The sequence below is a fragment of the Centroberyx affinis genome, unplaced genomic scaffold (genome assembly GCF_046629955.1).
Source record: "Centroberyx affinis isolate AG114_WGS23_722 - 3 ecotype Tasmania unplaced genomic scaffold, CSIRO-AGI_Caff_v1 ptg003482l_1, whole genome shotgun sequence".
Taxonomy (NCBI): Eukaryota; Metazoa; Chordata; class Actinopteri; order Beryciformes; family Berycidae; genus Centroberyx; species Centroberyx affinis.
This window is the reverse complement of record NW_027281441.1, coordinates 87147-110216: the sequence shown is the minus strand read 5'-3', so window position 1 is coordinate 110216 and position 23070 is coordinate 87147. Positions and strand designations below refer to the sequence as shown.

The 23070-nt window shown below is 44.6% G+C and overlaps 1 protein-coding gene across 4 annotated transcripts in view; it reads left to right on the top strand.

Annotated features, from left to right (window-relative positions):
* The window catches only part of slc8a3 (solute carrier family 8 member 3), an 84011-nt gene that overhangs the window by 1812 nt on the left and 59129 nt on the right, over positions 1-23070 (top strand). The gene's annotated exons all lie outside the window — the stretch shown is intronic.

Below are 23070 nucleotides of genomic sequence, written 5' to 3'. Positions count from 1 at the left end.
ATGGGCTGGTTGTTGGGACAGAATTGCTCTTTTAGTGTGTATAAATGTGTGTGCTGGCCATTTATTTTGATCATCAGTATTTGCCTGTTTTTTAATCACCCAAGGCTATTGAAAATGAAGTGCTTTTAGGAGTCATAAATGATTGATTTTCTGTGGATGCTTGTTTATGCGACTCACTGATTTGCGTATTTTGTTTTAATATTTGCAGTTTGACAGTTTTAAACCTGCTTAACAACGATCCAATGCTATTTAGTAGTCTGGAAGGTACACATTTCATTCAGCGTCAGTTTTTGATACAAAATCCTTTGATCTACAGTACATTGAGGCTTATGATGAATTGTCTTCTGTGGCCCTTGACATCACTTAATAACAACATACTGTGTTAACATATTCACGTGCTATTTGTGCTCATCACTCAGTGAATTTTAAAAGCTTTTTTCTATACATAGTTCAGCATACAGCATTCCACATCTGAGCATGCACTCTGTATATCCCCTTGTTTTCCCTGTCAAGAGATTTTTCTCTCATCAGAGCACTTTCAAAGCAATCCTGTGTGTGTTGCATGCAATAGGGATTCGACTTTGGGATTCGTCACACAACTGTGGAAACAGGAAGTCCTTAAGTAACCCTCCCCTTGCTTCTGTAATCCCTACTGCTTTTGTTTTGTCGTGCTCGGGATTTTTGCTCTTTTTCTTTTTTTTTTTTAAAGATTGTTTCTGTGTCATTTCTGCTGTATTTGATACTATACAGTAGAGAGGCAGGAAGGATAAAAGAGAGAGAGGGGGAATAACATACTGTAACAAAAGAGGTCAAGAGCTAGGCTCAGGTTCATGCCGTCATGAGTACATAGTGGCCTTTGTCCAGCTCAGTGGGTAAACCATGACATGATCACTGATGAGATTGGAGGTTTGATTCCCACTGGGGCCAGCCAGGCTAAAAATGCTTACAGTTTGGATGTAAGGCAGTTTGTATAAAAGTGGTGACACAAATAGCATATGTTATGCAGCCTTGTCTGCTGTGCTGTGTGTGTAAAGTACTGCACTGCAAAAACACATGAGTCTACAACAGAGTGGACCTGTTTGGCATTGTTGCAGTAATAGCAAGGTGGTACAACTAGAACAGAATAGGGCCTGTGTACTGCATGATGCTACAGCATTTTCTGTCATGCATGTACAGCAATGCTCCGGGATACCAGTATGTGGACAGAACGGCGCCTCTTGAGAAATATTGATTTGTTTATTTCACAGCTTGCATCTCACACATTGGACTGCAGGCACTGAATCAAAGTGACATGCTTCTTTGACACCCCCCCCCACCACCACCACCACCACACACACACACACACACACACACACACACACACACACACCAGTGAGGACCCAGTCAGGGTGCATTGGTTGCCTGGCAGGGTCTGAGCTGCAGGGTTTGGGCTCCTGAGGACTGAGGCAGCCCGGGGGATTGGCGGTGGCGGGGATGAGTGTCGGGGTGATCAGCATGCTCTTGGGGCCTCCTGAGCCCCCGGGGTTTAGCTTGATTTGTGTGAGAGATGCTTTTTGGGCCCGGGCTGAAGGCTGAGCCGGGGGTGGGGGGGTGGGGGTGGAGGGGTGATGTGGCGAAAGAGTATTATTAGGAGACTGCTGTGATGTTGTCGGCATTGTGAAGGAATGCTGGTCTATCGATCTGTTCATTGTGCTGCGCATTGTGCTGCGAGTTAGATGTTCTTACAGTGCAGCACCACTCCAGTGTGAGGGTGCACAACTTGACACAATGTGAATTGATAAATACCAGCGATCCTGGAGAAGAATCAGACTGTATGGTCAAATAGTTATCACTTCAGAACATTTCAGAAGAACAGGAAGCGCTAGATAGATTTTGCCCTCTCCTCATCCAGCTGTGTCTCTTTTAGAATCAGACAGGAGGAGTTAAGGGTGTGAGGAGACACCGAATTGATAAATAGTCACGATCTGGAAGAAGAATCAGACTTGTGTGTTCAAATAATTATTGCTTCAAACCATTCCAAACCAGGAAGGCTGATTCTCATCCAGTTGTGTCCATTTTAGAATCAGACTTCTGTTATGAGTTGAGGACATGCAGAGATTTATGTTGTAATTTAAAGCACTACATGTAGATGAATTGTCAGGTTGAGTGGCGGAGGTTGAGGGCAGGGCCAAAGTTCAGAGTGCCCCGACCTCTGACCCTTTTACCATGAGCCAAATTAGATGGTTGCTTTATCACAGCTGTCAATGTAAACTCCTGCCATTTGCAGTGACTCCACTGACATTGCAGAGGAGAGGAGAGGTTGTATAGTCATAGATAAAGGAATTAATATGATAACAAACTAATCAGAATCAGCATGACTTTATCTGTTAAGTGTAATAAATGTCTTGGTGACATTGGTGCAGAGTTATATTCACAACTTAGAGAGTTTCACAGTCCATACTGACACACAGGCTACAAAGAAAACATGATCTTACATATAATGCAAAGAGATAGTGCAAGACATGCTATGGATATTAAACTATACTCATCAGTTTACATATATACAGTCAGAATTTAATGTTTGTAGAGTAATGATAACTGGTGCATAGATGATTACACAAAAACATATAAGCTACAATTCAATTAAGCAAACACGGCAAATTGCTCATGTGCATGAACACACTCAAATATTCATGTGAAAATCTCTCCCTCCCCCCTTCGGATGCTTCTGGATGTTTTGTAGAACGGCAGACTACTGTTACAGAACTCCCAACAATCTCCAGAAATTTCCATAATTACAGTCGGATAGTGATGAATTAGATTCTGCGTGCATCCATAAAAAAGACAAAGAGGAGCAGTGGAAGTGACAGCTTCATCCAGAAGCATACTAGAAGATTCATGAGAACATTTCCATACACAAAACAAAGGGGATGAATGTGTAGAATATTCACTAAAGGCGTAATTACAATGATGTTTCTTCCGCTGCCTTGAAAGCTCTCCTCAGGGTCGTTCTCACGCTCGCGACATGAAAAAATGCAGAATTTATTTGCCTCCATTGCCTACACATTCATATTCTACCACTGGCATGTATGGAAATTGACAATGGGAATGTTATGTTTATTTCCATTAGGCGTCGTCGTTGAAAAAACAGAGGGATTCCCTATTTGGCACGAGGTTAAAACAGTTTTCTTTGTTGCTGCTAATTCAGTGTTAATTGCTATGACTAAATGAGAGCAGAGCTTGCTCCCTGTCTAAAGGGCAAGGGGCTTTTTGATGTCCTTTAGGACAATTAGGCCACATTATGCTTCAGCTCTCTTGCTCTTCCTTTCTCTCTCCCCCTGTTTTACGAGGCATTGACTCTCAATCTCTTTTGACACACTTTGGGCCTATTGTTATCAACCAGAGTGGAAATTTATTACGGTCCTAATCTGGGGCTCTGGAATACATCACTCCAATTCTTAGCCAGACAATAGTTCTCAGCACGAAGGATGAAGTTTAATAGTTTTGGTGGCAGTGCTGCCGCTACGAACTAATGGATATGAACCTCATCCAGGCACCATGAGTTTCTTAAATGTACACTTTATGGCGGTCAAAGCTATAAAGTGACTCTCAAGTTAAAGAGTGCCTCCCAATAGGTTCGGCCAAAATGGACACATTTGCAGCGGTATAGACAGAATTTGCCTGATGGTTGGGAAGAGCGAATTCACTGCCCAGAATAATAAACGGGTAAAGGTTGAAGGCTTCTGTTTCCTTTGACCGAGTGAAGATAACACAGCTGTTAGCTGGAGAAGCTCCATCCCCGGAGAGACGGATGTTTAACTAGGCGCTGATGGATTCATAAACAAATGAGTGGTGTGCAGCGGATGGACCAGAATCAGCTAAAGTAATTGTTGACTGTGGTCACGCCTGTTTGAGCATGACTCTCGACGCATGTGCTTGTAAACCTGCCTCATATTTTTTATAAATAGCATCAGGTATTGAGTTATTTATAGGGGTTACATTTCGGTCATAATAAGAGGCGTGGCTTTACTTTCTCCCCTCCCCCCGGCATGCAGAGGCCTCACCCAACCTTTTCCCTTAAGAATGTCACTCCTCTTGGCTTCATGAGTGACAGAACACATGTCCACGCTTATCCTCATCCTGCTGACCGCGCAGCTTTTCCCCCTGCCAACACTATTCCAGACGTCCTGGAATAGACCCATGAGGTTTACCTTACCGCCCCGCAGCAGCCGCCAGCCGGCAACAGCCACAACCAGGACGATCACAAGCTTCGCTAATCATGTTCGCTGCTTTTACTTTTTGTTGTTTCATTCACGCTATAGCCTTATAGTTTCTGTTCTCTCAGAAATTGGGATGTGTTCTTGTATTTTATGGCCCTTTTGGGTGCAATCGCACTTACAGTTTGTTTTCTTTAGTGAAGCGGTTTACCTTGTTGCATTTTTGTATTTGGTTCGTTTAGGTTCACAATACCCAATTAAAAGCGCTTGTAAACAAAAGTCACATGGACTTACAAGCTTGGTAACCTGTCATCCCGCCAGGTTAGAGATTTTAGCTAAGTACTTGTCTGAGCTATTTGCCGTAATTTACCTTCTCTGGTGTTCATACCGGTTAAGCACACATGAAGAAATAACTGAACATAAGCATCAGTCCAGACTGCAGTTTGCTCTTGCTTTATTTAGTTATGCTAGGCTGTCCAAGCATGAGTAACTGCTGGCTGTCACATGTTAACATCTGTCTCCTTATACCCATAAAACCTTGTGTTTTCCGTCCAGCGTCATCTGTGATTAGTTTTTGTTGAACACATAAACACACACACACACACACACACACGCATACAAACTCACTCTCATGCACAGGTTTTAACACATCCAGAAGCATACTACAAGATTCATGAGAACATCTTCTTCTTCCTCTTATCGTAGCTAACTTATTGTAGCTTTTGCACTTCGCCTCCTGCTTGCAAATACTGCACAGCCACACACACACACTAACTCACACACAGGTTGAGTGGCAATAAATATGCTGGCCCTGCGTTTGTTCCTCCCAGTTGGGGGAATGCAATTAAGTTAAAGCTTATTTATAACACAATTCAGTGTAGGGCGTGTCGCCAGTTCCAAGACTCCCCCTGAGTGTCTGTGTGTAAATCTGACTGGGGATCATATATTCTGGCTCCCCGAACTTTTGACAGTGTCTGCAGCCTAATGGGGTTAGGACCGAGGTAAGTGCATCAGTTTGACCCACTTGACAGTCGGTCAAATCAAAGCGTTTAGCTAGGATGTTTTAACAAATAAACAGTGCACTTTGATTTAATTCCAAAAAAGATCGAAAAAATGATGCCTACTCTTACAAAATGATTGATAGCGCAAAATTGAAACAAATTATGGTGCTTATAAAGGAGAGAAAGTAACTTAAGTGCCCAGTTGACTGTTTCACAGACTTTTAGAGATATTGAATGATGTACATTTTTGAAATGATTTTTTTCTTATACACCCACCACCTTCTGTCTTTTTAATATTCATTCATTTTGTTGGGATGCGAATTTGTACTTCAAAGCATTCAAAGTAGGATGTTTCACTTCACTGTAACAAAACATAAAGCTTTGATTAACAAATTATATGCCTTCAAATGCCACTCTCTTTTTCCACCCTTCCCATTAGCTCATTTTGGTGGAATGTAAAGCTGGATGTGTGTTTGCACTTGAAGGGGTGATGACGGGGGATAGTGGGTCAAATCAGGTAGCATTCAGGTAGGATGTTTTGATAAATAAGTTATAATCTGCTCCAGTTAAAGGGTAATTCTTGTTATTTTCCACCTCAGCCTTGTGGGCGTTCCAATGAGTAAAAACACACAAACACTTTCAAGTTGAAGCAACAAAATCCCGTTCTTCTGCTTCTGCCGATATGACCTGAAGCAGAAGATGCCGGCTGCCAGCAAAGTGAACAAGGAAGTGTGTGAGCAACGCCAAAAAGTATCATACTATTAACTGAAATGTTGTGTGTTAGTTGTCTAATCACAGCTATTTAAAGACGTGTAACTGCAGTGTGAGTGTTATTGTGTTTGTAGCACGTGTTTTAATTGCATTCAGGGTTTGAATGTTTGAGTTTGGTCCCTATTGGATTGTATTGGAGAGCAGCGCCTCTTGCAAACTGAGAGGTACGTAGCTCCATTTGAAGTAACTGACGAAATTTTGATCAGAATCGATCGGCGTGATGGCAAAAACTAGGAAAATAGGTTGAAAAAATCATCCTTAAACAAGACATACGCCCTTAGCAACCCCTCTCTCTTTTGCTTTTCGCAATAGTTCATTTTGTTTGTATGTAGTGCTGGATGTGGGTTTGCACTTGAAAGCGGGATGAAGAGTGGTGCGTTCAATACAGGTCGCTGCTCTCATTTCATTCCCTGCCTGCCAGGGTGACAGTCCAGGGTGCCAGTGGAGGTGCCCTTCCTGCCCCTGCACCCACATCCAGCATCTGCATACTTTGATAAAGGTCAGTCCCGCTCCACAGCACCTTCCTCCATGCACAGCGCAGCAGCATTAAGACTAGAAATCGATACAGCTCACAGTGAGAGGAGCTAAGGTTGCATTGAGCACGGCTAGGGGGTTTGCAAAGGCTGTAGGAGATGAGAGAAGCTGTCGGCTTTTAGGGCTTTTTTTTCTGCTGTTGTCTGACTTTTCGTGCCTGAAACAATAATGGAAAGCATATGAGGGTGTCTGGTGTGTTTGCAAATTCTCCAATGTAGAACGGTGATTTGAATGTGTGAATTCAGCTTACGGCACTTAATGTCTGACCAATATACAAAATGCCTCACTGAGCAACCCTGAAGGCAGACGGGGGTCAGTAAAGGTGAACGTATGAATAAACAGGCAGAGGATTTTTTTTTTTAAACGGAAGTGGGTTTACTCCCTTAAGAATTTTTCCACAAAGCGGTAATCTGTGAGATCCTGTTTTGCTTATTTTTGTGACATTTTTGGTGTTAAGCACTGTTGTTTCTGCACTGCACTTCCCAGCGATCACCTGTCAATCAAACAGTGTGGGCGGGACTGTGACTTTTTCGTTGGATTTTCTGTTGATGCAGTTTGAGTTTCTCTTTTCTTTGTCTGTTCAGCCATGGTGGCTATCGCTGCTCATGCTAACTACCCAGGTCTTCCTCTATTTATTCCAAACAAACCACTGTTGAAGACTTATGAAGACTAAGAGGGACAGAGGAGAGGTGATATAGGAGGAACAGATGGTTTCTTACACACCAGGCGGAGGATTCTTTGTTCTCTTTTTTTGCAGTCCTGTCTAATTCATCACCGTACTCATCTGGTCCAGTCAGTCAGTGTCATGCGTTAATGCTGTGAACCCCTGGAAGGAGCCTCATCTGATACTCCTGTATTTGCCCTTTGACCCCCATGCAGACAAGTGTCCTGTCCTGTCGTGAAGTGGTTTTGCTGGGTGAGAGGGGGGCAGGGCAAGAGCTGGTGGCTAGCATTTAAGGAAGCCCTATTGAGCCCCAGACAGTGACACAGGATTATTTCGATATGATCTCACTTTCACAAAAGCAGGGTTTGAAGTCAAAGAAAAGGAGTCAGTGGCTCCACACTTTCTTCTGCCACGAATCACAAGGGGGCTGTAGCATTCGAAGCCCTAAGTTCACATTTTCTTTCCTCACTGCTTTGATTATCAGGCTTGTAGCAGCCTTGTAACTGCTCCTCCCCCCCCCCCCCCCCCCCCCCCCAGCCCTCCATCCCTGCAGTGGGGGTGTTCTTTCTCTTGGCTTAGAAACACATTGAACTGATACTCACTGTGATCTCACTCCAGTTTTACTCTATACACACTCCACAGTCCCAGGGCTACTCCTCTCAGCCCCCGCGCTCTCCGTGTTTCAGGCTGGACCGACATGCTCTGCAGGCAGCTCAGGGGACCTGCTTTAGGGGGGAACTGGCTTCTCCACATTATTCCCAGGGTGCTGCAGCAGAAAATGCGCCAGAATGCATCAGTAGTTCCTCGCTACCCTCATCCTATTCCTGCACGTCACGCCCGCCCCTCACCACCACCACCTCCCTCCCCGAAGCCTCTTCCTCCTCCTCGTCCTCGTCCTCCCCTCCTCACCGCGCTCCTGGAGGGGCAGCAGCACTGTGGTGCAAACTGGGAGCGCGGGCATGATCTCCACATTCCCATTTTAAATTCACATTCACGTTTTAAAAGTGGCTTTATTTGTGTTTCAAGCCTGAATGAACATAGGCAGTGCCGCACGCTTTGCAGGAGGACTTTTACAAAGCCAGCGGGAATTCTGAGATTAATTATGATAAAAAAAACATAGGCTAATTTTATTTGGGATGCGTTGTCTATACTTAAATTGGATGTCTGGTTCAGATACTGCCGTCACTGATTCATAGTAGCATTCGCTGAGCAGCATCTTCAGTCCTAAAAAGCCAATTGCTGATTAGCGCCGCTAATGATGCTTTGATGAGCTGGTGTGATGGTGTCTCTTAAGGAGAGAGATGGCACCAGAGAGGCAGATGAGGCTCGGTGCAGAGAGGAGACGCCTCGTAATCAGCCGCCGGAAATCTTCATTTTGTATCCCACCTCCGTCCTCGACTGCTTTGTTCTCCGTCTCTCTCGACGTTGCTTCCCGCGGGAAAACGCTCCGGCCCTCGGGGGCATCACTAGCCAAACTCCCCGCCTCTCCATGATGCCTCCAGGACAGAGTCGGAGACAGGCGGCACGCTCACCGCCTATCGGACGTGTTTGTGTGTGTATGTGTAGGTGTGTGTGTGTGTTATTCCACCCTGATGCATCTGTGCCGGTGGGAGAGAGCGGGTTCACTGAGGAGAGGAAATGGATCTTTTGTTTTCCTCCTAATCCTCCCTGTTGATAGTCGAGTGGCAGACTTATTAGCTCTGCAGTAGGGGAAGGGTTATTCTCAGGGCTTTCCATGCTCTCCTGGATGATGATATTTACATCAAACTCAAAAGGAGGAGGACGGGGGGTGAGGGTCCCTTATGCAGAGCGTGCCACATCCCTGAAGAGGCTGAAAAATGAATGTGGTAATAGCGTAGCAATCCCTCCCACTTACGCTCACAACGGGGAATGCTGTCTGATAACTTCAAGCCCCGAGGATTTTGGCAGACAGCACAATACAAATCATGGCAGGAGAACTTGAGCAGAGGATGATGTTCATGGCATCTTGACAGGAAGACGCAGGCAGAGCGCAGAGGCCGCAGGGAGGCGTAAACAAGCTAAGGTTAAAGGTTACCCCACAAGCTCTGCAGGACGGGGGGAAGTTGCCCCCCATCCAGGCAACTTCAGGGCAATTCCAGTCTATTTTAGCTCGCTTATTTCTTATTGATGCATTTTGTTGGTTTTCTGTCATTCTCCTGTTGAGTTTTGATGTTGTTTTTGTCATTTTTTGTCACCTCAGTTCTCTGTTTCTCTTTTGGGATGAGATGGGTTTTTTTTATAAACCCGTCTGTGTTTCTTTGTCTCACCCATGGAGTACGTATTTCTTTTCCTGTCTCGCTTTCCGCTTTTTTTTTTATCATTTGTGCAAATAAACTAAACTTACAACCTAAATCCCAGCCCTCAGAGGAATTATCCTCTTCACCTGCAGCAGGTATTGAACAGCCTCAGTTTATATGCATGGAGTCTGAAGGGTCTGGTGAATGCCGGGTCTTTAGGTCTGCATTCAATAGCACTTGAATGTATATCTGTAGAGATAAATTGCATATTTGTCCACTGTCTATCATGCTTCTTGTTGAGTTTTGATGTTGTTTTTGTCACTTCATATTTTCAGTTTCTCCTTCTCTTTTGGGATGTGACGTTGTTTCTTTTAAACCCCTCTGGGTTTCTTTGGCTCACCCAGAGTTTGTATTTCTTTTCCTCTCTCGCTTTGCGCCTTTTTTTATCATTTGTGCAAATATTTTTAAACTTACAACCTCAATCCCCAATTGTTCTCTTCATCTGCACCAGGTATTGAACAACCTGGGTTTAAATGTATGGGGTATTATGGTCCGCAGAACTTTAATCTTAAATGTATATTTGTCTACTGACTATAGTACTGTATGCAGGAATGCACTGATATGTGTTTTTTGGAGGCCAATACTGATATCCAATATTTTCCCACCCATATTGACCGATACTGATATGCACTTTTGTAAGAATCTTAGTACAAGTGCAGGCGCAAAACAGGTTAAGCTTTTCAGACATGCATATCTTAAGATAATTAAGTGATTTTTAAACAAAAGACCATGTTAGTTTTTTTAAATTCTTTTGCTAATTTGACAGTTGTATTAAATGACACAGGCCTAGAAAAAAAGGTCACAAAAATGACACAATCCAATTCTACAATCGGCCAGATATCGGCTGCAAAAAATTATATCAGACCGATACCAATATTGCTTTTTAAATCGGCCGATACTGATAGTCTGACGATATATCATGCATCACAAACTGTATGTCTGGAATTGCTCAATTACTATGTGAGGTTCTGTTTGCACTTGTGCAATGTGTCAGTGTTCACTGTGTTACTTTGTTAGTTGTTAATGTCAAATGGCAAGTGATTATGATTTAGACTCATAGTTGGTGCTGGCCAACCTGAGGCTGTGGCAGAGCCTGGACACGCTAAAGGCTTGGTAATGGGGAGGTGGGGATGGGTGGGGGGGAGGCGGGGAGACATTGGGGTGGTGTGGAGGGTCAATTTGGCAAACACAGTGTGCCCATGCCGCCCCTCTGGGGTCCGGAGATGGGTAGAGCTGTCATGTTGAGGGAGCTGGCGAAAGATGAAGAGGTTACGCTGCTGGGATCACAGCCGTGCCAAGGGCTCCGGGACCTCTTTCTCTTTACAACACTCAGCCTAATCTCCTGCACTATCTCCCCTTTCATTTCCCTCTCCTTTTCTTCTTTTCATGTTCCCCTGTCTCTTATCGTGTAGGGGGCCCGTGCTCTGTGCTCACTTACGCTTTTTTTTTTTCTTTTTCCCCCTTCCCTCCCTGCATTTTTCCTCCTGGTTTTATCTCTCCCAACCTAACGCTGTTCTCAAGCAACCTTTCTTGGATTTTTGTCTTCATTTCTATTTTTTGCATCCTCTTTTTTTTCTCCCCTCCCTTTTATCTCAGTCTTAATTTCTTTTCATTTGAACCGTTCTAATTCCATTCCAACCCCCACACCCCCCCCCCTCCCCTCCCCTCCTCACCCCATTCATATTTATTATTTAAGCCCTCAGCAGTTCCTCCGTATGTGCCTTCCCCTCTTTATGGATGTTGGCCTACTTCTGTCTCAACCTGTAATTGTGCTTTGGATTGAGTGCTATTCAGAACTCAGTGGATAGACATCGCTCATAAAGTCACAGGAGTGGGGATGAGGTGTAAAACTGCTTTGGAGGTAAATTGGTAAATCTGCATAGTTATAGAATGCTTAATGTTTTAATATATTTAGAGTAATATGTATGTTCATGCTTTACACTGTCCCATTGCACTAAGTATATATACAGCCTACAGAATGTGCTAAGATGTGGTCAGGCATGCAGTGTACAAATGTCCTTGGTCCCATTTCATTTCGAAAATATGCAAAATTGAACTGGAAAATAAAGCCGCGGCTGTGTGATGTAGCAGCACACAGCCCCGAGGAGTGCTGGGTGTTCCTAAAATATGTACGCGCAGGTTATTTTTGAACCGCATTATTTATGGGGAACGCAACCTTTTTAAGCTTCAGACCAATGTCAAAAGAAATGAGAGGGTGTCGTTTTGTCGGATGTAAACTCCAAAAAGTACATTTGCCTTCCTACCACAGTCGTGGCACCTGTCATGTTAGATTTCATCCAACTCGGTGTAGCGGCGCTCTTCAACATGCCACCAACTGTGGCAGCAACGGGACAGCGGGGAGGAGGCGCAGAAATGAAACATACAGGGAGCGAGAGAGAGGGAGATGGAGACGGGTGAAGAGAGAGGGAGACGGACAAAGAGAGAGAGAGAGGAGAGGAGGACAGAGTGGGACAGAGAGAAGGCGAGAGTGTTTTTGAAAGTGTGTGTGTGTTGTGTGAGTGTGCAAGAGAAAGAGGTAGCATCAGAGACAAAGAGAGAGATGCAGAGAGACAGATACAGAAAATGAAAGAGAAAGAGAGAGTCAGAGAGAGACAGAGAGAGGGAGACAGAATGGGATAAAGAGAGAGAGAGAGTGTGTGTGTGTGTGTGAGAGAGAGAGAGAGAGAAAGAGAGAGAGAGACAGCATCAGAGACAGACAGAAAGAAGTAGGTGTAGAGAGAGACAGATACAAAGACAGAAAATGAGAAAAAAGAGTGAGACAGAGAGGAGACAGATAAAGAGAGGGAGTGTGTGTGTGTGTGTGTGTCTGTCTGTGTGTGTGTGTGTGTGTCTGTCTGTCTGTGTGTGTGTGTGTGCAAGAGGAAGACAGCCTCATAGACAGAAAGAAAGAGGAAGGCGCAGAGTGAGATGGATACAGAAAATGAGAGAAAAAGAGACTCAGAGCAAGCGAAAGGGAGGCAGATGAAAAGAGAGGGGGAAAATGAGTGGAGGAGAAAGAGAGAGAGAGAGAGAGAAAGAAAGAGTGAATAAGGAATGAGAGAGAAAATGAGAGTTGAGCCCCCCAGATCCTCGTGCAGCGTGTTGGCAGATTTGATGAGGCTTGACCAGGTGTGGGGAAGAGGGGAAGGCTGGGGCCCGGTTACTGTAGATTGGATTGAATTTCCTCTCGACAAGCATTGATTATAGTAGCCGACACCGTGAAAATCTGCAGCCGGAGAATAGTCGCAGAGGATAAAGAAGAGAGTCAGGCCAAATCTGTCAGCTAGATAGCGAGATAATGTGCGGGAGATTGTTTTGGTGTGTTGCTTGATCACATACTGAAAAAGACAAAAAAAATAAAAAATAAAAAACCTGCACACTACAGTAGATTGATGCTCCCTTAGTTGTTTATTCAGCGACATTTCAACCTCGACCGGCCCTTGTCAGACTCATGTGAACAGAAAGGAAGGTTTTGTTTTGAAATGAGATATCCATCATCTGAAGAAAGTGACACCCACTCTAACTCCACTGACTGATAGCAAGAAACGAAAACAAATTTGGGTATTTTCGGAGAGGTTAGTAGATTAATTAAGACTTTGGTTGACAAGATTTATAGAATGGAGCCTCTGTATTTCACTGAATGATGAACAGGTTATGTTTGTCTTTTTTAACCAAAATAGATATATTGACTGTTGAATAAAACTCCTCATCTACTGTATACATGCAAAGTAAAGGACTCCTGCTTGACCTATTTATTTTTACTTTTACTTTTTTCTCTTTTTTCTGACTTGCTTTGCCTTTTTCACAACACAAAAACGTTACAAAAAAAAAAAATTAGCACAAACTCTGAAATGCATCATATGTCGTGGACACAAATAATGTGAAGATCATCAGGATTATGTGAGTGACAATAGCAAGAAATGGACACACCATTTTTCACCTGTTCATCGTGAAATCACTGGGCATCTAAAACAACTTGGTAATGTTCGGGTAAGGCTCTGGTCATGGTTAAATAAGAAAAGCTGAAAATGAAAACTCACTGTAGTAAACTTCTTTGTCTGAGATGGGACCCGGCTCATTGGAGATGAAGGTAAATGTATCCGCCCATCCACCATCCTGACCTCCAAGCCCTTAACTTTCCACTGTGCTATTTCAGTGTCAGACTGCTCCCTGGATCCGGTCGTGTCTCCTCCACATAATCCTTTCACGGTGCGGAAACATATTTCTCTCACTTTTCACGCATGGAGCACATATTTGCATTTCAAGACGTTGTGCTTATTTCACCGTATTTCGTGAGACCGGGCTGCTATTTCTCATCAAACAACACATAGTTACACAAACATGACAAAATATATTCTGCGTTATTAGGTTGACGCTTTTCATCCAAAGCACCTCGCTGTACCATGAGCGCATGCTTTCTTACCATGGGTGGCCCCCGTGGGAGATGAATGAGTGAACTATGAAGGACCGTACCACAGTGGGTGTTAGGAGAGAGCCAGGTCTTTGAAACCAGAAATAGACAGGCAGCACGTGTTCCTTCTCATTGTCAGGGAGCTCATAAAGAAAAGGCAGGGAGGCTAGAGACAGGCCTAATTAAAACTTTCAATGCTATGAATTCTGTTTGATCTCTCTATACAGTCCCAGTAGGCCAACAGAGAAGGGCTTCAGTGTCGCATTTCCCTCTTTCCCTCTCTCTTAACCCCCTATTTCCTCCTGTTTCATTCGCTATTCCTTTATTACCGTTTTTGTCAGAATAATATTCGTGTTTCCGCATTTCTTAGTTGTACGCTTCTGTATTGATGTTTTTAGTTTTTAGAATAAATCACAGTTTCAGAGTAGAGAGAGATATTAGTGCTAGTGCTTGGAAGCGTGCTTTCTTAGAAGAGAGTGTGCCAGATTTAGCAAAAAGCAGCTTTTACATGTGTAAAAACAACTATCTAATGAGTTTTGAGAGATGCAGTTTATATATTTATTTTAACAATTTAAGGAAGACCTTGAAGATACTTGCCATACTAATGCCAAAGGGCCATTCACACACATTCACACATTAGCTACACAATAATTTTTTTTTTTTCTTACCAAGTTCAATGAGATTGAGAGCCATGACTGTAACTAAAATGCAGTTGAAGGTTTGCATTGAGCACGTTTAAGACATGCAACTTGGGTTTCAAAATAATAATAATGTTAGAGTCTTCATTCTTAATAGATTCTTTATATATTGGACTTAAGTTTTTGAATTTAACTGAAAGTGAATGGGCTGTAACCCTGCTTTACAGTAATGCTTGCTAATTCTTTATTATGAGTGCAGACATTTAAAACTGAATCTGCAATCAGACTGCAACCGTTACGTAACGAGTCCGGGACCAACAACAATAATTTTTTTAAGATGAAATCTGTGGGATGTTTCCATGGACACATGTCAGGATGAAAATTGCAGAGAAAACATTTGGGAAAGAACTCGATGTTACTTTACTTACTAATCACCAAAGAAAAAAAGCTGCAATTTCTACGTGACTTATAGATCAACATCAAAGTCACCAGAAACACAGGCGACCCTCACATATATTGCGAGCGGGGGATAATGTCACAATTTCTAACATTAGGGGGAGGACATGCCCCCATTCCTCCCTGCTTTCTGTGCTCTGGTTTGCGAGCCTCAATCCTCTGAGATATTTAAAACAGCTCGTTTTGAAGCCTGCGTTGTTTTTCATCTATCCTCTTGTGAAAATCCATCCTTTGATGTTTCGACATCCTCAAAATTGCTCTAATTCCTTTTGCCACTATTTATGAAACTGTTAATTGAGCAATTACTGCAGTGTCGATCCGTCAAAATTACCAGTTGTAATGCTATACTATTTTCTTTTTTTCTTTTTTTTTTGCTCAAGTTTGCAGTGATCTGGTACCTCATTTGAGTGAACAACCAAGCGGACGTTGACAAGGTAATTTGGCGTCGAGATAAAGGCAGAAGGAGACTCTTTTAATCTTATGATGTTTGAAGTTTGGCCTGCTTCTGAGCCAGCCCAGATTAAAGATAGAGTGCGAGTGTGACGATAGGAATGTGTGTGTGTGTGTGTGTGTGTGTGTGAGAGAGAGAGAGAGAGACAGCTGAGGTGGGAGCGCTCCTGCGTTGATGGGCCCTGGTTAAACATGGTATATCTTGTCTTCAGGAAGCGGCGCGCTGCATGGCAGCCCCGGCTAATGGGAATCTGCTGCCTGTCATCTGCGGCCAGGCCATTTCATCAGAATGTCAATAAGGAAAAAAGTGGTATAGAATTTCTGTTGCCTACTGATGAATGCAGCAATGCTCGAAATAAAAGGAGAACAGAACGAACGAACGCGGCGCCCGGAGGGGAGGGGAGGGGAGGGGAGGGGAGGGGAGGGGGGGGCCGGCTCCGACTTGGGGAAGATATAGATTGATGAGGGATTGTTCACCGGGAATGAGATTTCATAAGAAGCTGTAGATTTTTTCCCTCCAGCTGCAGGTATGAAACAGAGTTCTGTCACGAGAACAGCGGTACGACCCCCCCCCCATCACCCAGCACCACCCCCACCACCACCCCCACCACCACCCCGCCCCTGATGTTTACCATTCAGCTGTACACACACACACACACACACATATACCGACGAGGCTCGGTGGCTGCCGAGGAAACTCAAACGTTCACCGGTTTGTGTGTTTATAAGAGTTGATAGGGCTCTTTTGCCTATGACTAATAGATGAAAGCCTGAAAGAGCTGCAGCTGAATAATTGAGGTCTTATGTAATGCTAATTGTGGCCCATAAATAGGGATTCACCTTTGGCAGAGCAGAGACTCCATTTCCATGCTGAGTGTCCCTGTTGTGAAGCAGTTCAGACCGTAGTGTCGGTAACTTTCCTCTCTCCTCCGTCGAGATTTGTCTCCGTCTCCGTCTCGCTCTGCCCAGACTCTCTCTCTCTCTCTCTCTCTCTTTCTCTCGCACTTGTCTCTCTGGATGTCTCTCTCTGTCCCTCTTTCTGTCTTTCAGTCTTTTTTTTCCCCCCTCTGTCTGTCTCGGTCTTTCTCAATTACACACACATACACACACACACACACACACAGTTTCAAAGCAGTGCCTTGTAGAAGAGCCAGTATTGAACAGGAGCCTCAGTGAGATTGGTTGCTTTAATTGCTGTCAGAGCCGGGATGGGAGTGGCATCGAGGTGGAACAACTGAACGGTTTCATTCCAAAATGCCACATATCTGTTTTCTAAAACATCCTGCCACCTGAAATTCATCCAGCAGTATTTAAAAAGACACACTGACTGGCTTTTCTTGTGAAGCGAAGGTCTCAATATGGCTCATAAGTTTGATATTAAACCGTAACATGCTTTCGTTTCAGCCTGCAATCGTTTCGTAACATGAGGTTTCAGTGTTTTTCAAATGGTGGATATCTCATTTTTGGAATCTCTTCAACTACAGCAGCAGCAGGGCCAGCGTGTGTGACTGGAGGCCTGACGGGTCACTGGGTCTTTACCCATCATGCCCCACTTTCCGGAGCTGCTTGGCTGCATTGTGCTGCAGGGATGCCCACCCCTCCCACACATACACACACACACACACACACACACACACACCATCCTCTCTCTCACCCCTCTTGCCAAAAAGCAGAGATGGGACCTTGATGAATGTCTGGTTCATAATGGTGAGGTGAGGGATAGAGGGGGGGAGGGGGGGGGGGGTAAGGTAATGATTTAATCATCGCATGATGGATGGAAGACATCACTCAGGCTTGGATCTCTTTCCTTGGCGGGAAAAGAGTGCAGGTGTTTGCCACCCCAAGAATACTCTGCGCTGATGAATCTCGTTGTCAGTGCTGGAAGTAATGGCGGGGTTTAATCTTCACTGTGAACCGCAAACACAAGTTATTTAAAAGTGTCATCTATTCATCTCCACCATATGCACAGGCATTAGCTTAAGTGTTCATTTGAGGAAGCACTTCCCCTTTGAGGAAGTGGTGGAGTTTGGCACATTTAGTTGAATAACGCAGTGTTTTATGTTGACTTTTTAAGTGTGTTTTGCAGTGTTTCAATTGTGAGGCAGTACTTAAAACACAGAGAGCAGTGGTGACATTGGTATAGTCAACTTGACTATTGTCAACGTTTTCATAAATTGTATTTACAGCATTGCACAAAGACAACAGGACCGCACATATACTGCAATACACGCAATAAACATTAGACTATACATAATAAAATAATCACATATTAATTTAAGTGTCTACTGTGTCCAGTGTCCATCAATTTCTGAATAAGGGAACAGAAATAGCTCACAATTCACTTTTATTTGTGAACAGCATTCAGAAATAATATTCAATAATAATGTTTTTATCATTATTTTTTAACATCCACACTTTTCAAGATATGATCCCCATCCACAAATTGGTTTCTTCCTCTAGTATGGCATCTGTTATAAACACTACTAGAAGAACAAACGTATATACAACACACACTAGTCTCTCTACCCCCCCCCCCCTCGCTCTCTCTCTCTCCCAGGAAAATATAACAAGCATGTAAGACTCCCGTTCATTTCTCATGGGCCTCAAAGTCGTTTTGGATGAAAATGAATGGAAAACTGAAAGTGTATAAAGTGCTCTTTGTATAAGGGTCCAGTCTTTGAACGTGGTTATAATTGGAGAGCTTGACAAAAGGGAAGGGAAGACAAGAGAGAGCTCGCGGGACTCTCCAGCCTCTTGATCTGGTTCGGAGACAGGCTTGTGTGACAGAGAGGGAAACAGAGGGAGAGAACGGCAAATGCGGCGAGCGATAGAAACACACGGAGAAGCAGGGCTAGGGAAGAAAAAAAAACCTGCTGGCGGGGTACACACTCCTCCCCAGCTTGAAGTTTCCCTTCCAAATCAGGTATTTTTAGACTGTTTGTGAATGAAATCTAAGCATCTATTTTTTTTCTATTTTTGTCAGCCTGTCGTGACGTTCGCCATGCCATGTCAACTTGTGCACAGTCGGCTGTCTCCATTGTTCTCAGGCTGTGAAATAGTAGGAATTGATAGCTTTGTAATGCTAACAGACATAGATAGAGAGTGGTAGCTGCTCCCCACAAGTACCTAGATGGCCTGTGAGTATGTATAGCTGTGAATACTGCTGTAGCAGCATTTTACAGGGGGATGTAGGGGTCACTTTGGGATGAGTAGTAAAATGTGTAGACGACTGGTCATGTGAGAAGCCCTCTGGGATGACATCGAACCTTTTATTGGTGACAAGACATGAAGAGACCAAGTGGATTTTTGCAGGGTTACATGGTTACAGTTACAAGGTGTATCCATGTCGAAGTGAGAAGAGGATATGCGAGTATTTAGATGCACATACGATGTGTTTGTGTGTCTGCATGAGAGTGTGTGTGTATGTGTGTGTGTGCTATGTGCATAAACGTGTCCACAGGCCACAGGAGTGTGTAAGAGCAGAGTCCACCCAGCACATTCTGCAAATGTAGTCCAGGAGCCGGCTTGGAGGCTATAGGGTTACAAGCCGTCCAAGTCGCCCCACGACCAAATGTGGATCTGGATTCAAGCCCAGGCTTAATCATATCACCTAAGGATAAATTATACTCTATGAGCATAATGCAATGAAGAGTTGATATCAAACCTGCAATGATGGTAAATAAAAAACAACATAACTGTTCACATAGTTTCATATGAGAATGCACAATATTTTTCAGTGACTAGTCTGGTTTAAACGTTGGTTTATGGAGAGCTTTCAGGTGAACCTTTGGCGGCCATAATGAAGGTCCTCAGGTCTTGGGCAACAATGACTGAATGGCGGATTGCGTTTCTAAACTTAAAACATGGCAATCTGAACAGAAAACATGACATGGTTCATTTCTGTGCTGATTTTGACTTGGCTTGTTTGCACACTAGCTAATGTATCAAGTAGAAACTATTGTTAACTAGCTACTAGTCTCATGTTAAGATTAATGGTTAAGATTAATTGGTTGTTTTCATACTAAATTAGCCTATTGGGTAGTTAGCTAGCTAACAAAGCCAAAAACAACTGTTTGGTTATAGGTTAACTGAGCTGACTCTTCTCAAGCTACAACTCATATTTAAACTATATATTTAGACATAATTTTGTGCACAGCCAAATCTCCAATCGACCACCATGATGGCACCAGCAGTGGCTGCTAGGAAATTTGTGATGGGGTCTCTATGATGTGTCTTTGGGTTTTTGGGTCTTTTATACATATATATGTGTGTGTGTGTGTGAGTGAGGGCACACAGGCGTGTCTGTGCATGTATGTGTATTTTCTCCTGCATTTATGCTGGTGAATGCACATACAGTCCAACACTTGTAGCGTTTTGCCGATGTAGCGTTTGTTTGTATGAAGGCACGTGCTCTCATCTTGAGAATCACCTGCTCTCAACACCAGAGTGCAGCTAGTGTTTGGGTCGCTGCTCTTTCGCCACAGCTCCAAATGTCAGCGCGATGGATCACATTTTCCCAGCGACAGTACCCTCCACTCTCAGCCTCCGCACCCCCCTTGTTTTCCCCGGGCTTCCTCCTGATGGAAGTCGATGTGATGTGGTCCTTGGCCGGAGGAGCCGCGCTGCTAAAACAGATGAAACCGGCTCTAAGAGGCCCTTGTCTCCTGCCTGCCAGGCCCTTATAGAGACGGATGGAGGGGAGCACATCACAGCAGCACATGAGGAGATTACTGATGAAGGTGTGGAGGGGATGAGCAGTGGCCTCAGCAGCCTCATCCTCAATTCTCTGATGGCACCGCAGCCTCAGCCTCCGGCCCCCGGCGCCCGGCCCCGAGCCAGCCAGGCCTCTCCGGAGGGCCGGTGATGGGATTTATGAATAAGCTGGGGGTGGGTCAAGTAAACACACACAAAAGAAAACAAGGCACATGAAACATTGGGGGAGGAGGTGAGACAACATGAGAGGAGAGGAGAGAAGACAGGAGAAGAGGTGAGAAGAGAGGAGAGGAGTAAATAGAAGACAGGAGAGGTGAGACGAAAGGAGAGGAGAGAGGAGAAGACAGGGGACGAGGTGAGAAGAGAGGAAAGGAAAAAAGGGAAGACAGGAGGAAAGAGGAAAGGAAAAAAGAGGAGAGGAGCAGATAAAAAGAGAGAAAGAGGAGGAGAGGAGAGAAGGGCAGGGTGGATGATGTGATGCATGCTGGTTGTGGGAGCGCCTCTGCTCTGCTCTGCTCTGCTCTGCTCTGTCCCTCCAGGAAGTCATACCGCTTCTCCTCTCCATCTGAAGGAGGCTATGTCGCCATGGCAACCGGAGAGAATCTGCGCCCGTCTCCCGGCTCGCCGGGCTGGGTTGTACGTGTGCATGCATGAATGTGTTTTTGCGCGAACGCATCGGCTCATCGCTGCTGCATGTGTGCTCCGTCTGATACGTGACTGTCGTTAGGTTAGTGTGTGTGTGTGTGTGTGTGTGTGTGTGTGTGTGTGTGTGTTTTTATGTGCATCAAGTGCAGGCATGCGTGTGTGAGAGGGAGCACACGCACAGAGACACACATATACACACACAGATACACACACCCGCGCGCACACACACACACACACACACACACACACACACACAGCCTCACATTCACAGTTTGTACTGCAGGCTTTATTTTTAGCACGTGGCACTTATATAATCAGGGTGACACTGGGGGGAAATAAAAGGAAGGGGAAAAAACATCTCCTGCATTTCCTTTACCCTCTATCTGCTGCTCTTGCTTTCTATCTTTCTTCCCCTACATTTTCCTGTTTCCCCACCCCTCTCTCCTCCTCTCCGGTCTCTCTCTCTCTCTCTCTCTCTCTCTCCCTCGTGCTCCCTGCCTCATTATATATTTGACTCCACATCTCTCCCCGCTCTCGTCTTCGGCTGCTCCTCTCTCTTCTCGCATTTCCGTCTGTTTCCCTTCCTTGTCGTCTGCCTCCCTCTTTCCTAACCTCGCTATCTCCCTTTCTCTGCCTCGCTCTCTCTCGCCATGACACTCTGCAGCCGTAGCAGCAAGAGAGAGAGAAGAGAGAAGAGAGAGAGAGAAGAGAGAGAGAGAGAGAGATGGAGGAACAGCAAGAGGGAGGCAGGGGTGGGGGAGACGGAGAGGAGGACAAAGAGAGAGGGAGAAAGTAAGAGAGATGGGTGAGGGAGGAGGCAGAAATACAGAGAGGGATACAGAAAGAGAGGGAGAGAGGGGAGGGGTGGGGGTGCAGAAAGAGAGAGAGACAGAGGAAAAAAAAAAAGAGAGAGAGAGGCTCACAGCTTTGCTCTCCAGAAGTGGAGTCCAGGGATGCACTCAGGCTGGCTTCCTCTCTGCTTTTTAAGACATGTTAGTTAGATCCCCAAGTGGGCTGGGCTCCATGCTCTTGTTTAGCCACTCTTCCTCCCTCTCCTCCCTCTTCCTCCCTCCTCCTCCTCCTCCTCCCAGGCGTTGGCCCATTCCTCAAGGTAATTTGAGAATAGATGGCATCTCAGCATTACTTAGCGGGATCAGTGCAGAGCGGGCTCCTGGAATCCGGCTGCACACGGCTGGGGAATAAGAGAGAGAGAGAGCCGGCCCCGTCTTCCCGTTACATTCAGCAAATCACAGTTTAGCGCGTAAACAGGCTCTCGATGGATTAGCGTGCGGGGTGTTTCGCTTTGGAAACAGACCCGACGCCGGGCTGTATCCGGCCGAGGTCCGTTTGATGTGATCAAGTGCTACACAAGCTGAATTCCGCATCTGAGGAGTCATCAAAAAATAAATGGTGCCTACTATACTGTATGTACGGCATACTACTACCTCAGTGAAAAACTGCTTACGCTATCCCCTCTAATTGCTTTTGCTTGACACACAGCAGTATCTCACATGAAGTAACTCAAACACAGTGGCTATAAGCCGCTGCTGATGTGCAACTATTTTCAACGTCTAAATTGCGTTGTATAATCATTTGGTAATGAATAAAAATAACTTAGCGGATATAGAGGTGGTTCTGCTTCTGGGATGGCAGGACTTAACTGTTGAGCTCTCTGGGGGTGTCGTGGGCCTAATTAAAGAAAGCATCTGTGATAGGAAGTGTCCCAACCACCCACCCCAACCCCAACCCCCACACCCATCCCCCCTCATCCAGCGTCCAAGCCAGGTTTCTATATAAGCATTCACAATTTCACCCTTGTTAAATAGCCTATACTTACCTCAGATTCTGTGCAGTGGTAAATGTAGAAATATCCCAGATTAATGTTGACTCTCTTCTCTTGAGATGAAAATTCACTGCTTGATTCTGCAGTTCATACATCAGCTAACAAGCCTTCACTGGAACTCCTGCACTTGATTCTAAAATCTTGATACAAATATATATGTGTGAATCTATGTCCGGTAACTACATACATACAACAGTTCCAGAAGATGTTGTTCAGCTTGCATCTGCTCCTGAAGAGTACGAATAGTTCCATGTGCACCTCCTTCGTAATGTAGGCTAAAAATACCTAATGGGATAGGATTTTCGGTGATGGATTTGTGCAATTATATCTTAATAGGTTGGAATACATTTTGTTATTAATACCTGCTCCTCTTGTGTAATAACCACAACTGCTGCCCAAAATTCTTTCAGTGTCCTCGTGCAACATTACA